The sequence below is a fragment of the Nothobranchius furzeri genome, chromosome 12 (genome assembly GCF_043380555.1).
Source record: "Nothobranchius furzeri strain GRZ-AD chromosome 12, NfurGRZ-RIMD1, whole genome shotgun sequence".
In the NCBI taxonomy this organism is placed as follows: domain Eukaryota; kingdom Metazoa; phylum Chordata; class Actinopteri; order Cyprinodontiformes; family Nothobranchiidae; genus Nothobranchius; species Nothobranchius furzeri.
The window spans coordinates 69,750,776-69,770,877 of record NC_091752.1 but is presented as its reverse complement, the minus strand read 5'-3'; the positions used below and the strand labels follow the sequence as shown (position 1 = coordinate 69,770,877).

At 42.3% G+C, this 20,102-nt stretch overlaps 1 protein-coding gene across 6 annotated transcripts in view; it reads right to left on the bottom strand.

Moving 5' to 3' along the window:
• Positions 1-19,281, bottom strand: part of LOC129161194 (oocyte zinc finger protein XlCOF6-like) — a 92,104-nt gene extending 72,823 nt beyond the window's left edge. For 4 of the 6 annotated variants that reach the window (XM_070542920.1, XM_070542913.1, XM_070542915.1 and 1 more), the window contains exon 1: positions 18,458-18,524. The gene's annotated coding sequence lies outside the window, so the exon portion shown is untranslated. Of the gene's footprint in view, positions 1-18,457; positions 18,540-18,625; positions 18,739-19,256 lie in introns of those variants that run through there. The other 2 variants (XM_070542914.1, XM_070542917.1) reach the window with 1 other exon arrangement.
• Positions 19,282-20,102: the final 821 nt, after the last annotated feature.

Here is a 20,102-nt window from a genome sequence, read left to right as displayed (position 1 = left end):
TGCTTTGCACACGGAAGCATTGTGATGACGTCACCGCCTAATACCAGAAACACATTCTTTGCATGTGTGGGAGTCAGCGGAGCTTTCCCGCGAACTAAGACCATAAATCTTCAGCAAAGACAAAGAAACCTCGTTCTTTTGCCCAGGATACCTGGCGGTAAGGACACGCTTGTCGAACGCTCCGACTCCCTTGAGCACGCGGAAGCTCTAAGTGCCCAAGTTGAGGACACAGAACCAGCGGAGGAAAGCAACAACTCCATCCAGCTCTCAGAGACGCTGTAAGTTGTCAAACTCAGCACAAAAGAAACTTCGTTCTCTTTGTGTCCAGCCCGTGGAGAAACACTCACGGAGAGCGCGAAAACAGCGGAGAAAGCCATCAAGCCGACGGACGACGCCGAGAACCGTCAAATCAAAACAGCGGGGGACGCCTTGCTGTTCTGGTGATCAGAAACTCATCTTTCTCTCTCCTTTTCTTCTCCCGTTTCCTCTATAGTCCAGAATAAGCAATAAAACCGTGCTATTGCTTAAAAAGTAGCTTCGTGTTTTCCTCTTTCGTTCCAAATTCGTCCTTCGGGTCATTTTGAAAGAATAAACTGCTTATTAATCATTGTTTGGTATCTTTAAATGTTCGGCCATGGCCAGGCTGATAAACTAAATGATATTAACTTGTGATTAATCTTTTGTGTTGTTTCATGATCCTTTGAAATGTTTTGAGTGATTTAAAGCCCCATTCCCACCTGTACCGGGTCGGCCCGGGCCGGGTAGCGTAGGTTGTTTACATATCTGGGTGGCCTGGAATTTTCCCGGGCCAACCAAGGCTCATTCTCGGCCCTCTTCCCGAGGGGTACTGCTTCAGGCCGACCAGGGCCAACACGCCCACTGCTGACAGCAAATTCACACCTTCCATTAGAGCAAGCCTCTGATTGGTGGGTAGAATCAGCCCATTCACACCTTCCATTAGAGCAAGCCTCTGATTGGTGGGTAGAATCAGCCCACATGGGCTCAAGGCAAGGATGTGTGGAATCAACCGGGCCAGGCTGGGGCCGACTGGGGCTACCCGGCCCGGGCCGACCCGGTACAGGTGGGAATGGGGCTTAAGGTTAAGTTACTACTGATTCTAAGTGCTTTGGAAGTTAAAGTGCAAGTTGCCACCCACACTTTAGCCAGACAAAGGGGTCAGCCATCTTGTATTCAAGACTCCATTTTGAATCCACACACGCACACACACACTACTCCTTTGTGAGAACAAGGGACCCCATTCATACATCCTCCATCACACGCAAACACATCCATCTTCAATTATATCACATGGTTATTATTCATTTATGCCACTGTTTATTCATTTGACAAATTGTTAATTAAACGTTATAAAATTCAGATTTTCGTCTCCAGTAGCTTTGTTGTGTCGAAGAGAAGTCTCTGCTCCAAGGATTCTACGAACTTCAAGAAAGACTGATAAGAGTTTTGGATTCAATTTTTCCCCGGTTGAAGGGGAATGGTGCCCCGTATATCTAAGAATATCTTAATTAATTAATAAATCAGTAAATATTCTCATATTTACAGAATTTATTGAAGAATCCAAAAGTAAGTTAACGCTTACTAATTGTTCGCTCCTAATAACCCCAACAGGTGACTGATACGGCAATCCAGAACCTGATTCAGGAGGTAAATTAAAGAGAAAAATGTATTTTCTGTAAATTGTACTAACAAGTGTTTCCGATTGAAGGTGGAACGTGCCGAAGAAGACGCACTGACAGACCTTTCTGATGCCATTGTAGCATGTGGCCACACCGGTCCAATTCACAGCGATCGCAAAAAGGCCATCATTGAGTATGTTAATGTAGCATTAAACAAGTCATGCAATTTTTAAAAACGAGTTATTACAAGTTCATTATTCTTTTTACTAGGGCCATCAGTTTGAGTTCAGTGATGAGACTCAAACCGATGCTAAGTCAGCTTAGAGAAGGACTGGCCATCTAGGGTTTGGATGAGCTGTTGCCACAACACCACCAGGCACTTCAGCCCCTCTTTCTTCCTGGGAACCTTAAACAGGTAAGTACAAATTCTTTAGGCCTCTGCAAAAAAATATGTCCATTACAAAAACGTATAGGAAATGCAGAGAAGCTGAAGCTGTTTTTGTTCCATCAACAGTTCGAATCGATTCTTATGAAAATACTAAGAATCAAATCGATTCACAAGTACAAGAATCTGTTTGTTTAACATTGTTTGACCCAATTTATTTTTTACAGCTATAATTTTTTTACAGACAGCAATTTTAAGTTTTCTTTAAGGAAGCTATCAGATGTATTTTTTATTCTAATATCATGACAATGAAGTTTTACATATTTTTAGTGGTATACATCTTCATTTTCTTATATTAATTTAGCTCTGCAGGATAAGCAGAAGTAAAATTTGTATAACTGAAAAATGTCCTGTATTTATTTGAGTTCTTAAGTATTTATAAGAATAGTCCATTACCTACTTGATAGCTGCAGCCCTAACAGTTTTATCTTTTTAATTCACAGTATTTTTAAAAACGTCTTTTGTAGGTGGATGCAGACTTCGTGGTGGAGGCACTGGCTTCTCAGTACAGTGACAATGGATCAGTAAGACACAAAGGAAGTAGACATGATCAACTTTTTGCAGGACCTCTTGCAAAACCTGGATGAAGGAGGTAGCCTCAGAACCATGCAGGATTATTCCACTTTTACTGCTCATAATGCTTAGCTCTTTTTAAAATCGTTATGTTCAGCGCCTTGGGCTCCTGTAAAGGCAGTGGAAGGTGTTACATAAATAAAAATTGATTGATTGAGAAAATTTTGAAGTGTCAGAGACCATTGTGTTTCACCCAATCCCCCATCAAAGAATAAAAAAATAAAAAATAAAAAATTATAAATATATTTGTTTTGAAACTGATTTAGCCATTACACCTTAATTAGACCAGGGGTTCCCATTTCCGGGGTCGCGAAACAAGGCTCTTTACGGCAGTTCAATTTGCGACCGACGGGTTACTTTGCAGCGCCGCGGTAAACACGTTTCTTCTGAACAACTGAAATACTCCAAAAAGTTTTACGGTAATATGGTTTATATGCAATATGAAGCGCTGGTTAACACAGATAAGAGACAACAAACAGAAGCCAACTGATCATGCAGCAGCAGCAGACCATGAAGCAGACTCAGAGAACAGCGGGGATCTGCCTTCCACATCTGAGGCGGGAGGAGGAGCCCATAAGCTGCTGCGTAAGGCGCAGCTGAATCAGCCTTCGCCTAAATTTCGCAGGTATCGAGAGGAATATATCCAGTATGGATTTACGTGCACTGTTATAAACTAAATACAATACCCCCAATGTGTATTGTGCACTGAGTTGCTTGCAAATGAGAGCTGTAAGCCTGCAAAAATGCTCCGACATTTGAAAACTAAGCACTCCTCATTTGCAGCTAAACCAGCAGACTTCTTCCGTCGAAAAGAGAAAGCATTTCAAAGCCAAAAGAAAGTTGTGACCAACCAGAAAACAATCTCTGCAAAAGCTGAAAAGGCATCATATGAGGTGGCATATTTAATTGCACAGGCAAAAAAAACGCACACAATCGGAGAGATCCTAATAAAACCTGCTGCCATCGCAATGAGCCAAATAATGCATGGAGATAAACAAGCCCAGGAGCTGAAAGCGGTCCCGCTGTCTGATGGGACAATATCCCGGCGCATCACAGAGATGGCGCAGGACATCAAGTCTCAGTTGATTGACAGAGTCAAGAGAGGAAAATACGCTTTGCAGTTAGATGAATTCATAGACGTCGCAAACTCTGCACAGCTGCTCGTTTTTGTCGGATACAGTTTTGATGGAAAACTTCACGAGGACATGCGGTTTTGCACCACACTGTCAGCAAAGTGCACAGGTGAGGACATTTTCACAGAAATTGATAAGAAAAATGAAAGAGGAGGGGCTGTCTTGGGATGAATGCATCAGTGTGTGCACAGATGGTGCTGCAGCAATGCTGGGGAAAAATAAAGGACTTAAAGCAAGAGTTGTACAAGTGGCCCCACACATAAACTTTACGCACTGCATTATCCACAGAGAAGTTCTGGCGAGTAAATCGCTAGACCCAGAGCTTAAAACGGTGCTTGAGAGTGCAACAAAAATTGTCAACCACATAAAATCCCGTCCTCTGAACACAAGACTGTTTGCTGCTCTCTGCAACGAAATGGGATCAGAGCATCAAAGTCTGCTTTTCCACACAGAAGTCAGGTGGCTGTCACGGGGAAACGTTCTCAGGCGCTTGTTTGAGCTGCGGGATGAGGTGCGCCTATTTTTGTTGGAGCACGGATCTCACCTTGCTGCCCATCTGACTGATCCTGACTGGTTAACAAGGCTAGCATACTTGGCTTGCATATTTGACAAGCTGAATGGGTTAAACACATCACTACAAGTTGAAAACGCAAACATCATGTCACTGAATGACAAAATCAATGCATTCAAAAGGAAACCGGATCGGTGGTCTGCACGAGTAAAAACGGGCTGTTTTGACGTGTTTCCTGAACTGGAGGAGTTCATGGAGGAAAATGATTTGTGTGTTAACACCGTTAAGGGGTATATCACCATGCACCTTCAACCCTCTTGGAACACTTTATCAAGTTTTTTCCTGAGGAAACAGCTCCAGAAAAATATGACTGGATAAGATCCCCATTCACCGTAACAAGCACACATCATTTGTCATCCGACATTGAGGACGCACTGGTTGAACTGTCAAGCGACCGCACCTTAAAGAGCGCTTTTAACTCAAAGATGCTCGCTGAGGTCTGGATTTCAGTTGAGAGAGAATATCCACAGCTTTCTAAGGCTGCGATTGACATTCTGATGCCGTTTGGCTCCACATACCTGTGTGAAAAGACTTTCTCAACCCTCACATATATTAAAAATAAATACAGATCACGTCTTAACGTGCAGGATGATCTTCGAGTGGCCATCTCTAATGGGCCATTCCCATCTGTACCGGGTCGGCCCCAGCCTGGCCCGGTTGATTCCACACATCCTTGTCTTAAGCCCTTGTTGGCTGATTCTACCCACCAATCAGAGGCTTGCTCTAATGGAAGGTGTGAATTTGCTGTCAGCAGTGGGTGTGTTGGCCCTGGTCGGCCTGAAGCAGTACCCCTCGGGAAGAGGGCCGAGAATGAGCCTTGGTTGGCCCGGGAAAATTCCAGGCCACCCAGATATGTAAACAACCTATGCTACCCGGCCCGGGCCGACCCGGTACAGGTGGGAATGGCCCATAAAATTAAACCCAGAATGGACTTACTGGGCTCCAAGCATATTGCCCACCCATCTCATACATTCTGAAAATGTGAATGAGCACGGAAACAAAGTTCCTCTGTATTACATTGTTTGTGACTTTGCATGAGTTTTTTTTATTTATTTATTTTTGCTACATTGAAATGAAAGCACTTTTCCGTTACCATTTTTTAAGATTTCATCAAGAATTGCATTTGTTACAAACATTTGTAACCCGTTAGGAGTGTTGTTTTAATATGTTCTGGAAATGTTTACTCAAGGGAGGCAGAGAAGCATGTCCATTTGTTGCCATGGCAACGCTGTGTATGTGTGCGCATGTGCAGGGAGGGGGACGGGAGAGAGTAAAATTAGGGAGAAAGTGTGGAGATTGTTGTGGCACTGAGTTGCTGTCACTTTAGAAGCTGAAAATTAACCAAAATGCTAACTGACTGCCTTGTTCTTATCAAAACTGCCAAGGATTGTTACATGTTAAAGTTTGCACACAACAGCAAGAATGTTTTCAGAGTCGCCTTTTACAGTTTTCAAATGTAAATTTGTGCCATATTTACCTGTTGAGGGTTCTAAACCTGTCTATTTGGGTACAACTTAAACGTGGAACTTTTAAACACACACGTGGAACTTAAAGATAAAGTTCCACGTGTGTGTTTAATTATTTCTCTCATCTCCAGGGGGTCGCGAGACTTTGAAACTGTTAATTTACGGGTCACGGACTGAAAACTTTTGGGAACCCCTGCATTAGAGGATAACACAAAACCAAGGGCTGGAAATCCTAACAGCAATACACTAACACAGCCCATAAAACTCAAGAGTCCAAGTGTTCGTATAAAATAAAGCAGGAGACTAAGGCTCAGATCTTTTAACTGGCAGCACCAAAAGAAAACCATTCAGACCTAAGTGTCCAGCAGGATGGTACAAAAGAAAGAAAGATGTGGGATGGATTAACTAAAAGACTCAGGGTTATTTCCAAAACCTAAAGAAGCATTCACCTTCTACATAATAATTCAGCAACTTAACCACAAAAGACTCTCAAACTCTTAACAGTGGCCACTGTAGTTCTTTTGCCAAGAGTAATTACTAAACCCAAAGAGAGACTTAATAAAAGCTGAGGAATTATTTTTTCAAGATGTTTAAACTTCTAAAACCCTGAAACCAGCCCAAAGGGAGTCTAATTGGTTACAAGCAGCTCCCAGAATGAAAGTTCCTCCAGCCTTTTATCCTTTCCAGATCCAGAGAAAACGATTAGTCCAATTGCTTCCACCTGAAGAACTGTGGAGGGATCCACTAGTGATGAGGCTGCTGGTGCTCATTGTGGTTTCCATGGTTACTGGACAACAGCATGGAGGCGGCCATCTTGTATCTGGATCTGGTGTTGTCACTCCAAAAGAAAACAAAACAATGGGGAGAAAACTACCAAAACAGGGGAAAAAATTCAGACTAAACAGTAATAATAATAATACGACCAACCATTGTAAAACCCAGGTGTCGTAACAGCCGAGTGTTAAAGGGCCATTTTACTCAGAAAATTTCTGGAATGTCATTTTTGTCTTAACGAGTCTTCTTCCATTTTGTGTTGTCGTTTATCTCCCGTAGGGACGCTTTTTGGTTCTCGCCCGGAAAAGGGTGGCTTGCCAACTCCGGGTCGGGAGAGAGGTCCAACCTCAAGTGGAGGAGTTTAAGTATCTTAGGGTCTTGTTCACGAGTGAGGGTAGGAGGGATCGGGAGATCGACAGGCGGATTGGTTCAGCATCTGCAGTGATGCGGACGCCGATCTGTCGTGGTGAAGAGGGAGCTGAGCCAGAAAGCCAGGCTCTCGATTTACCGGTCGATCTACGTCCCAATCCTCACCTATGGTCATGAGCTTTGGGTAAGGACTGAAAGAACGAGATCGCGGAAACAAGCGGCCGAAATGAGTTTCCTCCGTAGGGTGGCCGGGCTCAGCCTTAGAGATAGGGCGAGGAGCTCGGACATTCGGGAGGGACTCGGAGTAGAACCACTGCTCCTCCGGATCGAAAGGAGTCAGTTGAGGTGGTTTGGGCATCTGGTCAGGATGCCTCCTGGACGCCTCCCTGGGGAGGTGTTTCGGGCATGTCCTGCCGGCAGGAGGCCCCCGGGTCGACCCAGGACACGTTGGAGAGGTTACATCTCCAATCTAGTCCGGGAACGCCTTGGGGTCCTGCCGGAGGAGCTGGTGGAGGTGGCCGGGGAGAGGACGGTCTGGAGCTCCCTAGTTGGGATGCTACCCCCGCGACCCGGACCCGGATAAGCGGAGGAAGACGACGACGACGAGGGACGCTTTTTGTTGATAAAATGTTTGTTTTGTCAAATATGATTTGGTGTACTGCTCCCCTTTTTTTTCTTTTTTTTTTGCACTCACATACCTGTGTTAGCCCTCCCAGGATCCCAGACCTGGTTGAGGTTGTAACAGAAGAACTTGTTTTATGCATTGTGTGTAAATAAACTCAAGTTTGGAGGAAGACATTGGCTGTGTCTCAATTCAGGGTCTGCATCCTTCGAAGGACCCAGCCTGCTTGGCCGACGTGTGCTGGGTCCTCCGTCGGCCGGGTAGACCGGATGTTAACGGCTGTGAATTTGGACAGGCCTAGCCTTAATGAATTCCCGCCTCTCCCTCGGCGAACGTTCCGTCGCCTAGCAACCGTGGAACCGCTGAGCAGAAGGGAGAAGGAACTTTAAACGATGGAGCTTGAAGTTTTATTTAGATCTTTAATCATTTCCTTGACTGTTGGAGAGCCAATTTGGAGAAAATACTTTCGACTGAGCCTGAGCAAAGATGTGACAATAGTTTTTAATACTTTCTAAGGGTCTTAATTTGACCAAAACCGATTTATCACCTTTTAAGACTTTTCAGACCCAGCGGGATACCCTCTAGTAAACAATTCTCATTTGTAAACCAAAATTAAATTCAAGAGTTTAATGCAGAACTGATTTTATTTAGATATTTCTTTTATATGTACATGTTTAATCTTTATTAACCATTTTTTTCTAGCAAAGTAAAAACCTGTCAAAGTTCTCCCTTCTCTCCTGGGCCCTCTGCTGCTCTGCCTCCCTCTGCAGCCTCATGTCCTCCCAGATCAGCTCCAGAAGCTGGTCATCGCTGTCACCTTCCCCTGGATGCCCATTTTCTCCAGAATAGTCTTAACAAACATGTAAGAAAAACAAAAAGATGAGAAAAGAGGACAACGGGTTATTCCTTTCATGTTTTCGCAGAAAAAAATAAACTCAAACGAGTTTTTAAAATATGAGATGTTGTTATTGTACCTCCATGCCACAGCCGCCGAATACTTTGCTCCAGTGATCATGTGGTCCATCTCCGCCCTAAGCTTAATAAATTCCCTGGTTTTCTCTTGTACCTAAAATACAAACTCCTATTAAAATCAGGGGGAAACGGAGCGGGAGAAGTACGACACCGAGCGGCTGAACATACGAGCCGAGACAGCAATACAAGCACTTTTACTGTTACATTTCTAACTAAAATAATGTTCATGCATCACCAAAAGTCCTTAACCTAACAGTTTTCAAGTTTATACTGACATTTATATGCGCAATCCTCTCCAACAGCTCCCGCTTCACTGTCCGCCGTTTTTCTGCCGGCCGGCCCGCAAGGCAACTTGGGAAATGCTACCTATTGAAGGATACACCGGACCCATCCTTCATTCAGGCGAAAAGAAGGCCGCATTCGTCGACCGCATTTGAAGGAGTCTTCGAATTGGGACAGGCCTAGTCGCGGCGCTGTGACGTAACTGGCCGACGAATCCGGCCGACGTAGGATGCAGACCCTGAATTGAGACACAGCCATTGTTTCAGCCCATTGTTTGATCTAGCGTGATCACTCTCCGTACCTAAAATAATAACAGTCGTGGGGCTCTAGGTTCACACTTGTACCAAATTAATATATAGTCAATTTGCTTTCTTTCGCTGAATTTCTACTTTGTTCTTGATGGTCGCACGTGTAGCATCATGAATGGCCTCATTTTGTGGGGCAAAGTTCACTCTTTCCAGCTGGGTCACAGCTGGGTCGAGCTGTAACTTCCATCCACAGATTAAACCACCAGGAGCCGAATAGTCTACAATAACACCGTCTTCAATCTGACTGTTTATCTGTTTGCTGTTCCATCACGAGATGAAGGACCTTCAACTCTAATCAAATAATTTAATAAACTCTTTTATTACAAGGTTTACTATAATCATCATAAATGATCATCATGGTTCATTATAAATGTATTTTTAACCAATGAAATAACTTATTATTCTTTGGTTAATAATAATTATTACTTATGATAATCAGTAATGTGTGTTCAGTAACCAGAAGGTCTTTTGCACGTGTTTACACCTCATGCAGGACTCACTTCAAGGTAACTGCCTCACATGTCTTCCATAGTCATGCTTCCTGTCTCTGAGAGGGCGTGTTCTGAGGTTTTGTTAAAACCAAAGCTCCACAGCTTAAGTTCAGTTCTTGAACCAAGCTGATACTTCTTCGTGGCAACGAGAGTATCCCAGAGAAGGGTCGGCCGCCTGACTCCTCACTAAGCGTTCTGTCACGCCGATAGAATAGCTCTGAATAAACGCACCTATAACCAGCTGACACTACGAGATTCCTTAAGAATCTGCCCGGATGCAAAGCCACATCTACCTGTGCACCTCACGGCAACTCTAGGACCAGAGAAAGTCGGTAGCCTTGGTCATCTGCCGGACCTGAGTACCCCCGAGGCTGACAACATCCTCCAGACCTCCAGATCCACACAGAGGGTCGTCTGAACGGTGAGGTAGAACACAGATTGCAGTTAGCTGCAAAACCAACGTTTCACCCAGAACGCGTTCTCTCTCTGAAAGAAAGCTTCTGAGATTTCATTCACGCATCCAAACTTCATCATTCCACTTAGTTTTCCATCCAGACACAGGGGTTGCTTTAATAACAAGTTTTAATATCAAAATTGTTGTTCAAATTTGTCATTTATAAAGTGTTATTCATAAATTGTCTATTTTAAGTTGTCAGATTTGAAATTGTTAGTAATGAATTCTTAAATTTTTAAACCTGACTCTTCTTTGAATGAAACACAGAATGGTGTGCATTTTCAGTTATTGAATCAGCAAAGAACCTTATTAAGTCTTCTGTTAAATAAATAAACTTTTGCTATTAATTTAAACATCTTAAATTAAATATTAATCCATAGATTAAATATAAACCAAGCTCGTTGGTGTATGAACTTCTATCGATTATATTAATATCCTAGATGTTTATGTATGATAGAAGCTTCATATGTTAACTTGTTTGTCTTTCTCAGAATCTAACAAAGCTGATAGCAACAGCGTTCGTTCTAGTATGTAGATTAACCCTACACACGTGTGAACCATGTGCACAAACACATTCAGTGCTAACACACACGCGCACACATGCAGTTAAATGTCTTAAATTAAATTGTGTGCTTTAATCTTATAGTACAAGCAGTAGAGTTGTTATCATCTGTAATATGTTTTAATGGTGGGATGGTTTGATTAATATGTGTGATAGGCTGGGCGATCAACTGGTTGAGACGCCAACCAGTCCTGCTACATCTACATACAAACAGTCCAAAGAACCGGGTCAAGTCAACTTTATTCATATAGCACTTTATAACAGCATAAAAGCTGACCAAAGTGCTTAACAAGACAAAACGAACAGAAGTTCCCTAAAAATTCTAAAACTAAGATAAAAAGTTCATCACAAGGTAAAAACATGATAAAACAAACATATCAAACTGACATAAAAGCCATTAAAAACAGATGCATTCTGGTGTGAGCGTAGCGTCTGTGTGGCCCTCCACATACGGCCCCTTGAACACCCAGATGGTCTGTTACACATACGTTTCTGGTTCTGATCAAGCGGCCAAGCAGTCAACAATATTTACATACAAACAGTCCCAAGTCAATATACACGTCTGTGGTACCAAGAACTGGGTGTGAGTGTAGCCTCATTGTGGTCCCCCACAACATGATGAACACGAGCTTTAAAAACTCTGGACATCTTCTGTGATTTAGATTCATCATATATTTCCCCCAGTTTCAGCTGAGTGTCTCATTTAGTAACAAAACATGATTGTGAACTAGAGGTGTGAATCTTCACTTGTCTCCCGATTCGATTCAATTACGATTATTGGGTCAACGATTCAATTCGATACCCCGATGCATCACGATTATTTCATATTGATTTGTTTTCATTGATAAACAGAAGATGTCAGATAATTGCTTTTTATTTTTTTTATCAAAAACTTAACTGACACAACCTGCCATCCCTCAAAAGCTCTCCATTCACAACAGGTTAGGACAAAACATTTAAACATTTAAGAAGATTTAACAAAGTAAAACATCCGTTTCCTCGTTCAGCACCACGCCTCAGGCTGAGAAAACACGCTTTACAAAATCTCACAAAATCTAAAACAGTACTGAAAACCTACAGGACACATAATGTAATAATAAAATACATAATGGGTTCATATATGAGTGTTTCATGTCTCTGAGCAGCTCTAGATTCAGATGTTTATGCCACAGTTGAAGGGTGTCAGAAAAAACACCAAATGAAATGTTTGACTTAGTTTCATTTGAACCCAGTGGTTCGTTTCTGAAATGTTGGAGAATGAATCAAGTTCTGTTTGATGCAGAAAATAATAAAACATAAAACAAATTCTACACTTCCAATAATATTTAAGATGTGTGTTTTATTCTTTCTGATAATAACACCAGCAGAAGGATGTGGGCTGGATTAGGATTAAATTACCCATCTGATGGATCTCCTTCACTAACCAGCTAACTACAAACCTTTCCAATAACCTGTCCTGTGTGACCCTCACCATGTAACCCTCATGTCCATGCTGTCTCTGGAGGAGCAGATAGGAAACAAGTCTCCTTTTAACTTAAATTGACCAAAGCTTCCTCCCAGTTTCTCTTTAAGCTGAATTTAACATCAGTTTATCATCATGAAACAAAAGAATAAAGTGGAACAAGAACTTCTATTTCTCTCTCCTTTTAATTTCTCCGTGTCCCTAAATAAGAGACAGATGATTACGCTGCAGAAGCCGTCACTGACCCCGCCCCAAGACCAGATAGATAGATAGATAGATCTCTCTCTCTCACTCACTCACTCACTCACATTATATAGCCCATCTCTCTCTCTCTCTCTCTCTCTCTCTCCCTCTAAGTTTATCATATAGCCCATTTCATACACAAAACGGTAGCCCAATGTGCTTCACATAGTTAAATAGTTAAAAGTAGCTCACGGGCCAAAAAAGGTTGGAGACCCCTTCAATAGATCGTTCAGCCCTGGTGGATGCTTAGATGATTGTTTAAAGTTTTCTTTCAGCTAAATCTTCATCCACAGAGCTCAAAAGCAAAAGGCTTCTGTCCTTTATGGACTCTTTCGTGACCGTTTAAACTGATCTTTAGGGGAAATCTTTTCCACCGAACTCACAGGCGAAAAGCCAGTGTGGACTCTCATGTGACTGTTTAAATTTGTCTTTTGGCTAAATCTTTTTACACAGAGCTCACAAGGAAAGGGCTTCTGTCCAGTGTGGACTCTCATGTGTGTGTTTAAATTTCCCTTTTCACTAAATCTATTACCACAGAGCTCACAAGCAAAAGGCTTCTCTCCAGTGTGGACTTTCATGTGACGGTTTAAATGTGTCTTTAAGCTAAATTTCTTTCCACAGAGCTCACAAGCAAAAGGCTTCTCTCCAGTGTGGACTTTCATGTGACTGTTTAAATGTGGCTTTTGGCTAAATCTCGTTCCACAGAGCTCACAAGGAAAGGGCTTCTGTCCTGTGTGGATTCTCATGTGACTGTTTAAATGTGTCTTTTGGCTAAATCTCGTTCCACAGAGCTCACAAGGAAAGGGTTTCAGTCCAGTGTGGACTCTCATGTGTGTGTTTAAACTTCCCTTTTCACTAAATCTATTACCACAGAGCTCACAAGCAAAAGGCTTCTCTCCAGTGTGGACTTTCATGTGACTGTTTAAATGTGGCTTTTGGCTAAATCTCGTTCCACAGAGCTCACAAGGAAAGGGCTTCTGTCCTGTGTGGATTCTCATGTGTGTGTTTAAATTTGTCTTTTGGCTAAATCTCGTTCCACAGAGCTCACAAGGAAAGGGCTTCTGTCCTGTGTGGACTCTCATGTGTGTGGTTAAATTAGTCTTTTGGTGAAACCTTTGTCCACAGTGCTCACAGGCAAAATGTGTCTGCTTTGTCTGGACTCTCGTGCGTTTGTTTAAAGGTGTTTTTTGGCTAAAGGATTGAAACCTGGCAGCATCAGTCTCCTTATTCAAATGGAGATGCTCTCCCTCCATACTAGACCAGAGTTTCTCCTGTTCCTCCTTTTTGTGGAGAAAATCTAGGTGCTGGTGGTTGACACGAGCACTCTGTTCTTCTGAAGCTTCTTATTGTTGAAAATCTGTAGGAAACACAGAAACATATTATGTGAATTACAGACAGCTGTAACTGTGTTTTCACACATATAACAGTTGTATTATTTCTTTAAACTGACAGTAGAATAAAATGTATTTACAACTGGAAACTGAACTTTGAGCCTCTAGAAATCATATGAGCCTTAACCCTCAGGCTTCACTTTAATTTTCATACAAGAGTCATTAGAGGACAAAAATGTCCGCTTGTAAAAGTGGCTATAAAAAATGTATACATTCATGTTTTTTTTTTACTTTTTTCATAGATCTGTTGAACAACTTCAGCCCTGCTCAAACATAAAAAAATTCAATCATTTTGAAGCTTTTAACCCCTGAAATGCCAGTTTGAATACTCAAAGTCATTGATGTAATTTATGAAGAAAAAAAAACAGGTAACGAAACCGTTTCTGTGTTTTAAAAAGAACGACAGCATGGAATTAGCCTTGGATATGTCAAGAGTCTAGCAAAATATCACATTTTATGCTTTTTTAGTTTTTGTGTAGCAGCAGATTTAAAATTTACCACCCTCATGTGCCTGTTATGGACAACAACGTCCCATTGACTTCAATGCAAACCACAGTTTTTGATCCTGCATTATCTGCAGCAAATATTCATGCTTTCTGTGATGTAATGGTTTCATTTTGGACAAAAGTAGTCAAATGTATGATTTTTACTGTTCACCACCAAATTCAGTCATTTCTTCATATGCTGCCCAGGCGAGAAAGTTTACACATTTCTATAGATCTTCTGCTGTTTTTATTGAAGTCAGAAGCTCAGCATGTAAACAAAACACAGTTTCACTCTCCTACTGAACATCAAAGGGTAGAAAACAAAAACAATATGTTTATGCACCTGGCTGGAGCTCAGGCACATCCAAACTCTTTGTAGTTCAGTTTGTTATGAAAGGGCAGAAGTGTGAATGCATGCATGTGAAGTGACTCCTTGGAGCTCTTCGGTCATCTCCAAAATGACACGTTTTCCCTGGCCGACCTCTGCAGCCTCACCAGCAGCTTTCCCTGTGTTAACCTGACACTTGCAGGCATAGGAAGTGGCAACATCAGCAGTGACCCAGAGTTTCAATCCGTACTTTGCTGGTTTACTTGGCATATGTTGGCGAAACTTGCACCTGCCTCTGAAAGGGACAAGTTGCTCATCAGCACACACATCTAACCCAGTGTTGAAAAGCATTTGGAGGCGATGGGTCCACATGTCCCAAATCGAGCGGATAGGGGACAGCTTGTCCTGCCTGAGACGGGAAGGCCTGTTCAGCTCATCATCAAACCGGAGGGTGGAGTTGATCATCTTGAATTTGGTGTGACTCATGGTGGCCAGGAAGATTGCACGTCCACAGTGGTCATCCCAAAGGCTGCAGGTGGATTCCCCTTTGGACTGGTACACACCAGCCAAAATCAGGAGCCCAATGTATGCTCTCACTGCGATGTCATCAATATCCCACCAGTTCTTCACCACACGTCTTCCATTTAGATTTGTCATGTTGAAGATGATTTCAGTCATTTCTGGAGTAAAGAATAAATCAAAGGAGGATACCACATCGTAAATACGTGTGATGGTGTAACGTGTTGGCCCAGGATTCAAACATCTTGCAGCAGGAACATAGTGGGAAGTTTCTGCATTAGTAGGAAACCAGACTTGCCCACTTTTAGAAATCCATCCTGGAATCAAAACCTGTGGTTTGCATTAAAGTCAATGGGACGTTTTGGTCCTCTAACTGCTCGAGTGTATAGTAAATTTTAAATGTGTTGCTATGTAAAAACTATAAATGCAAAAATTTTTAAAGTTTAGATATTTCATAACATAATCAAGACTGATTTGTACTAAACACCCCAGGCAAAAAAAAAAGTCTTTTCTAGAAAATAACTCAGTTTTAGTGTTTTTTTCATGAATCGGGGTGATGTGGGTGTGTTTGGAGGACTTGGTCAGAAGCCGAGCACAGGCGTTCTGAACCACCTGTAGACGGTTCAGGGAGGTTCTGCTCAGACACGTGAAAAGAGAGTTACAGTAGTCTAAGCGTGAGGAGATGAAGGTGTGGAGAACTGTCTCAAGTTCAGAGCGGGACAGAATGGGACTCAGCTGTAAGGGAAAAATGAGGTTCTTACATTTTAATTAATGAGCCGTAAGGCGTGGGATTCCATAGGAAATATGAAATCCGCCTCATGGATCGGGGTTGGTTAAACCAGAAGATCGGGTCTTTTTAATGCAGAGATCATGTAACCGTTATGTATTCACTCAGAGACAACAGAATAGAACGAGTCAAGTTTAAAAGTTAAGAAATTTTATTACTAACAATTAAACTAGGCTTATTTAAGAACTAAGTGTATAGTGCGACTAAAAATGGATGAGGCGGTGAATGGATGACGTGTCATGTAAATCAGAACCCGCAAATCCGAAGAAGCGATTAGTTCTGACGGGAACTGAAGATGTTGGTTTGGAATAAGCTGGGGTTCGTTTCAGAACTGCATGAGACACCATTAAGCCACGCCTACCTGCCTGGTGGAAGTCCTCTGTGAGATCAGGAATGCCGAGGTCCACCCGGACCCTCTCTGGACACCGAGCTGGTAGCAGAGCTGCGGTTCCGACCAGACCCGTCTCGAGATACTGCTGGCACACGACTCTTGTCTTGGCGTCTGTTCAGACCCAGCCTGGGTCAGTGGAGCTCTTATTCTGAAAGGAGCTGTTATCGTTGCTTGTTGTTATAGCGACTGGATTTTCTCAGCTTGTCGTGGTTCTTTCGGTTGAAGAGTTAAAGTTCAGGATTGGCCACTCCGTCACTTTGCTCTGGAACGCTTTGAACTGCATTAGAGCTGACGTGGCATCTGTTTTATACCTCGGATGTTATGGTTTATTGTTGAATGAAAATTACCAAACACCGTCAGAAGCACGCCTCCGTCAGATCTGTAAGATTCTGATTGGATCAGTGAAAAATGTGTCAAGTCCTTTTAACACTACGTGAAATGAGTCCTGTTGAACCATTTAAAGTTACATTACTTCATTTCTAAGATCATAATAAAATAATTAATATTTTAATTTCACAGGTCGGTCACATCTTGTTATATCGACTAACACTTTGATGGATTAGCTTTATTAAAATAGAGTTCTTTGATTAATCAAAAGGAAAGAATTCATTCTTCTTTCTTCTGTCTTCATGCTGGAATGTAAACAGTTTAGAAACGACTGTATGACCTTCAGGCTGTTTCAGACACACTGACACTGTGTCAAAAGGAAACAGCTGTTAGGGTAGAAATGGCTCCTTCATCACGTTACACAGCTTAGCAACGTTCCTGAGATGGAAGAAGGAAGAGCCAACAAGAGAACTGGCATGAGAATCCAGGGTGAAAGCTGGGTCAAAGGTCACGCCAAGATTCCTGACAGAGGGTTTGGTGTGAGAAGCAAGCTGACCAAGAGAGTCTCTGACTTTGGGAACCAGCTTCTCTGGGGCACAGATGAAGATCTCAGTCTTATCTTCATTCAGCTGTAGAAAGCTCCCACCATCCAGGTTTTAATGGAGTCTAAGCAGGAGAGTAACAGCTGCAGCGTAGACATCTCATGGGGCTTAAAGGAGATGTACAGTTGGATGTCATCCGTGTGAAGACGCTAGGAGACTCCTTTAAATGAGCTCAGCAGGTGCTGTAAAGGAAGCAGATAGAGCAGGGCCGTGCAGAGACCTTTGAAGGGGCGGGTGCTCAAAGTTAAAAAGGGGCACATATACAGGGTTTTCCTGTATTCAAATTTGCGTGGCGGGCGCCTCCAGCTTTTTTTGTGCCGCCCCAGCCTGATTTCACTCTGCCCCCAGCTATATGGATGTTACTGTAACTGCAGTTGCAGCGTTGCGCCACTACAGGGCGCTGTACCAGCAGCGGTGCACCGAAAAGCGCTAAAACCGCTGCAGAAAAAGATCAAAATCTCATAGTGTGATTCGGCTGCAGCCCAGATTGGACAAAACAAGCAATAACTGGAGTTCTGTGTGTAAACTGGCCTGAATATGAAAATAGAAAAAGTTGTAAACGACAGCTTTACTTTAGAAACTATATAGAAAAGTCAGACAACTGCTAAACGAAGAATCAAAAACAGATGTGTAGAAAAACAACTGTTGCTCAGAGTGCTCTTAAAGTTGCAGTTTGACTTGCTCTCATGTTTCCATAAGACCACCACCCACTCGACTAGGACATTAAATTCACTGAGCTGCATGCTGACTTAGCGACTGCTCTCTGGAGTCACATGTGGAGGCTGTAGTAAGCATTTTGTTTTTGTCTTTAGCGCTGCAGACCATTTATTGCAGCACGGATAAACTGAATAGTTTCACAACTTTTAAATCAAAAAGATAATCAGTCCATCGCCATTCTCCTTCCCGGCACCTCCGTTCTGCTGACTCCAACCTCCTTTCCCCTTTCAGAACAAAACATGGCACCATGGGGGATCGAGCCTTTGCAGCCGCTGCCCCACACTTTGGAACTCTCTCCCACTAAACATCAGGAACGCCGTCTCTCTTTCTACTTTTAAGTCACTGCTTAAAACCCACTTCTTTAAATTGGCCTTCTCTTAAGATCAACCCAGCATCCCCCAGTCTGTTTACTATGTTTCATGTTGTTTTATTATGTGTTTATTGCATTTTTTGTGAAGCCTGACTGACCTAAAAAGCCCTAGACAAGTTTAATGTATTATTATTATTATTATTATTATTATTATTATTATTATTATTATCACTTACAACCGCAGAAGGCAAAGTGTGTCCCCACTCCCTGTTCAGCCATTTTCCTGCACCAGATGTGGCGTTTACAGATGTTTCACACCTGTGTGAATAACACAGCTGTCTAAGAGAAAAACCACTTCTCCAACTCATTTACTTATTTACATATCTGAAAGGTGGCAGCCCTACCTGTGTCCATGCTGTCCAGGTCCAGGTGGTGAAGAACACACGATGAATCAGTCCCAGCTGATGGATGATCCTGAAGTGGTAGCAGGTTTTCTTTAGCCGTGTTTAGCTAACAGCTGCAATAGAAACAAAGCAGGAGAGCTGATTAAGATGCTGCTTCAGAACAACGCAGGAGATTAAAGATCCAACGCTTTGGTTCTGATCAGCTGAGGACAGATCCAGTCTGGAAAAGAGGACCTTTGCTCACCAGAGTTCACAGAGTTCTCTTCTGTTCTTCCAGCTACAGACTAAATAGAAGATGGATGCTCTACAAAAATACTAACAACGGTTTCTCCTGTTTAGTTCTGTCTGGTGGCTCACTAAATCCAGCATGTGCGCGCGCCTGTTCTATGGATCTCTTTATTAAAACTATTTAACGGTAATAAAATAGTTTGTTGATTTTAAACAGGGAAAACCCCACTCGCGATTTAGCGATAGCATAATGCTAACTCCATTAGGCCGCTAGCGTGCTTTCCCTCACAAAGAAACGGTGTCCACTCACCAAGTGAACTGCTCCACTCACTAAAGACGGTAAATGTTCCAGATCCAACTACGTTACTGACTGTACTACCGACTACTGACTACCAAAACTCACCAAGTCCACCGAGTTATCTCAGAACAGCACAGCTTCTAGGTCGTGTCTCGATGGCTTCCAAAGTTGAACCGTTCAAAACAATAGTGATGTGTCGGTTGCGAACGAAGCGCCTCTAATAGCCGGCTCTTTGAAGTGAACGACGGGAGCCGAGGTGTTGTATCAGAACACCATACTTGTCAGAGGAGCATACTTGCAGATAATGCGCATGTGCGCGCATGCTCATTACTCGACAACTCCGGCACGTTCTACAGAGGCGTCAGATGAGCATAAGCACTGGAAAAGATCGGCGAAAAAGTGAAACTACGAGTAAAATGTAAGTAATTCATTTATATTCTTTAATATTAACACATTAATTGATATATTTTGCACTTTAGTCACAGTTTTCAGTGTGCAGTGCATTCTTTTGACTGCCAATTTCTGCACGTAATGTAATCGCTGATGAAACAACTAAACTTTGATGCCTGAACGTCATGTAATCGGCTATGAAACATACTAATAGTAACAAGAAGTAAAAAAAAACAATACAAGACCAACAATTATACAGTCCGTGAGGAAATTAAAGTAAGCATTTTAAAGACGAAAGGGGCTATTTTAATAGATTCATATAATATGAACACGTTTCTAATTCCGTGTTCCTCCTGAAAAAGTTTTGTTTTTGACTAGAAATAATTGACTAGTTTTATTTGAACATGTCTGACTACTGTGTTAGTGAGTTTTTTATACTTTTTTTCTGCTTACTTAAACTATTTTGCTGCTTGTTTAAAAATGCAGGAATGTGATTCAAAATTACAAACCAGGAAGCAGAAAAAAATCTAGACGTAAACCAACACATAAAAAGATTTGTCT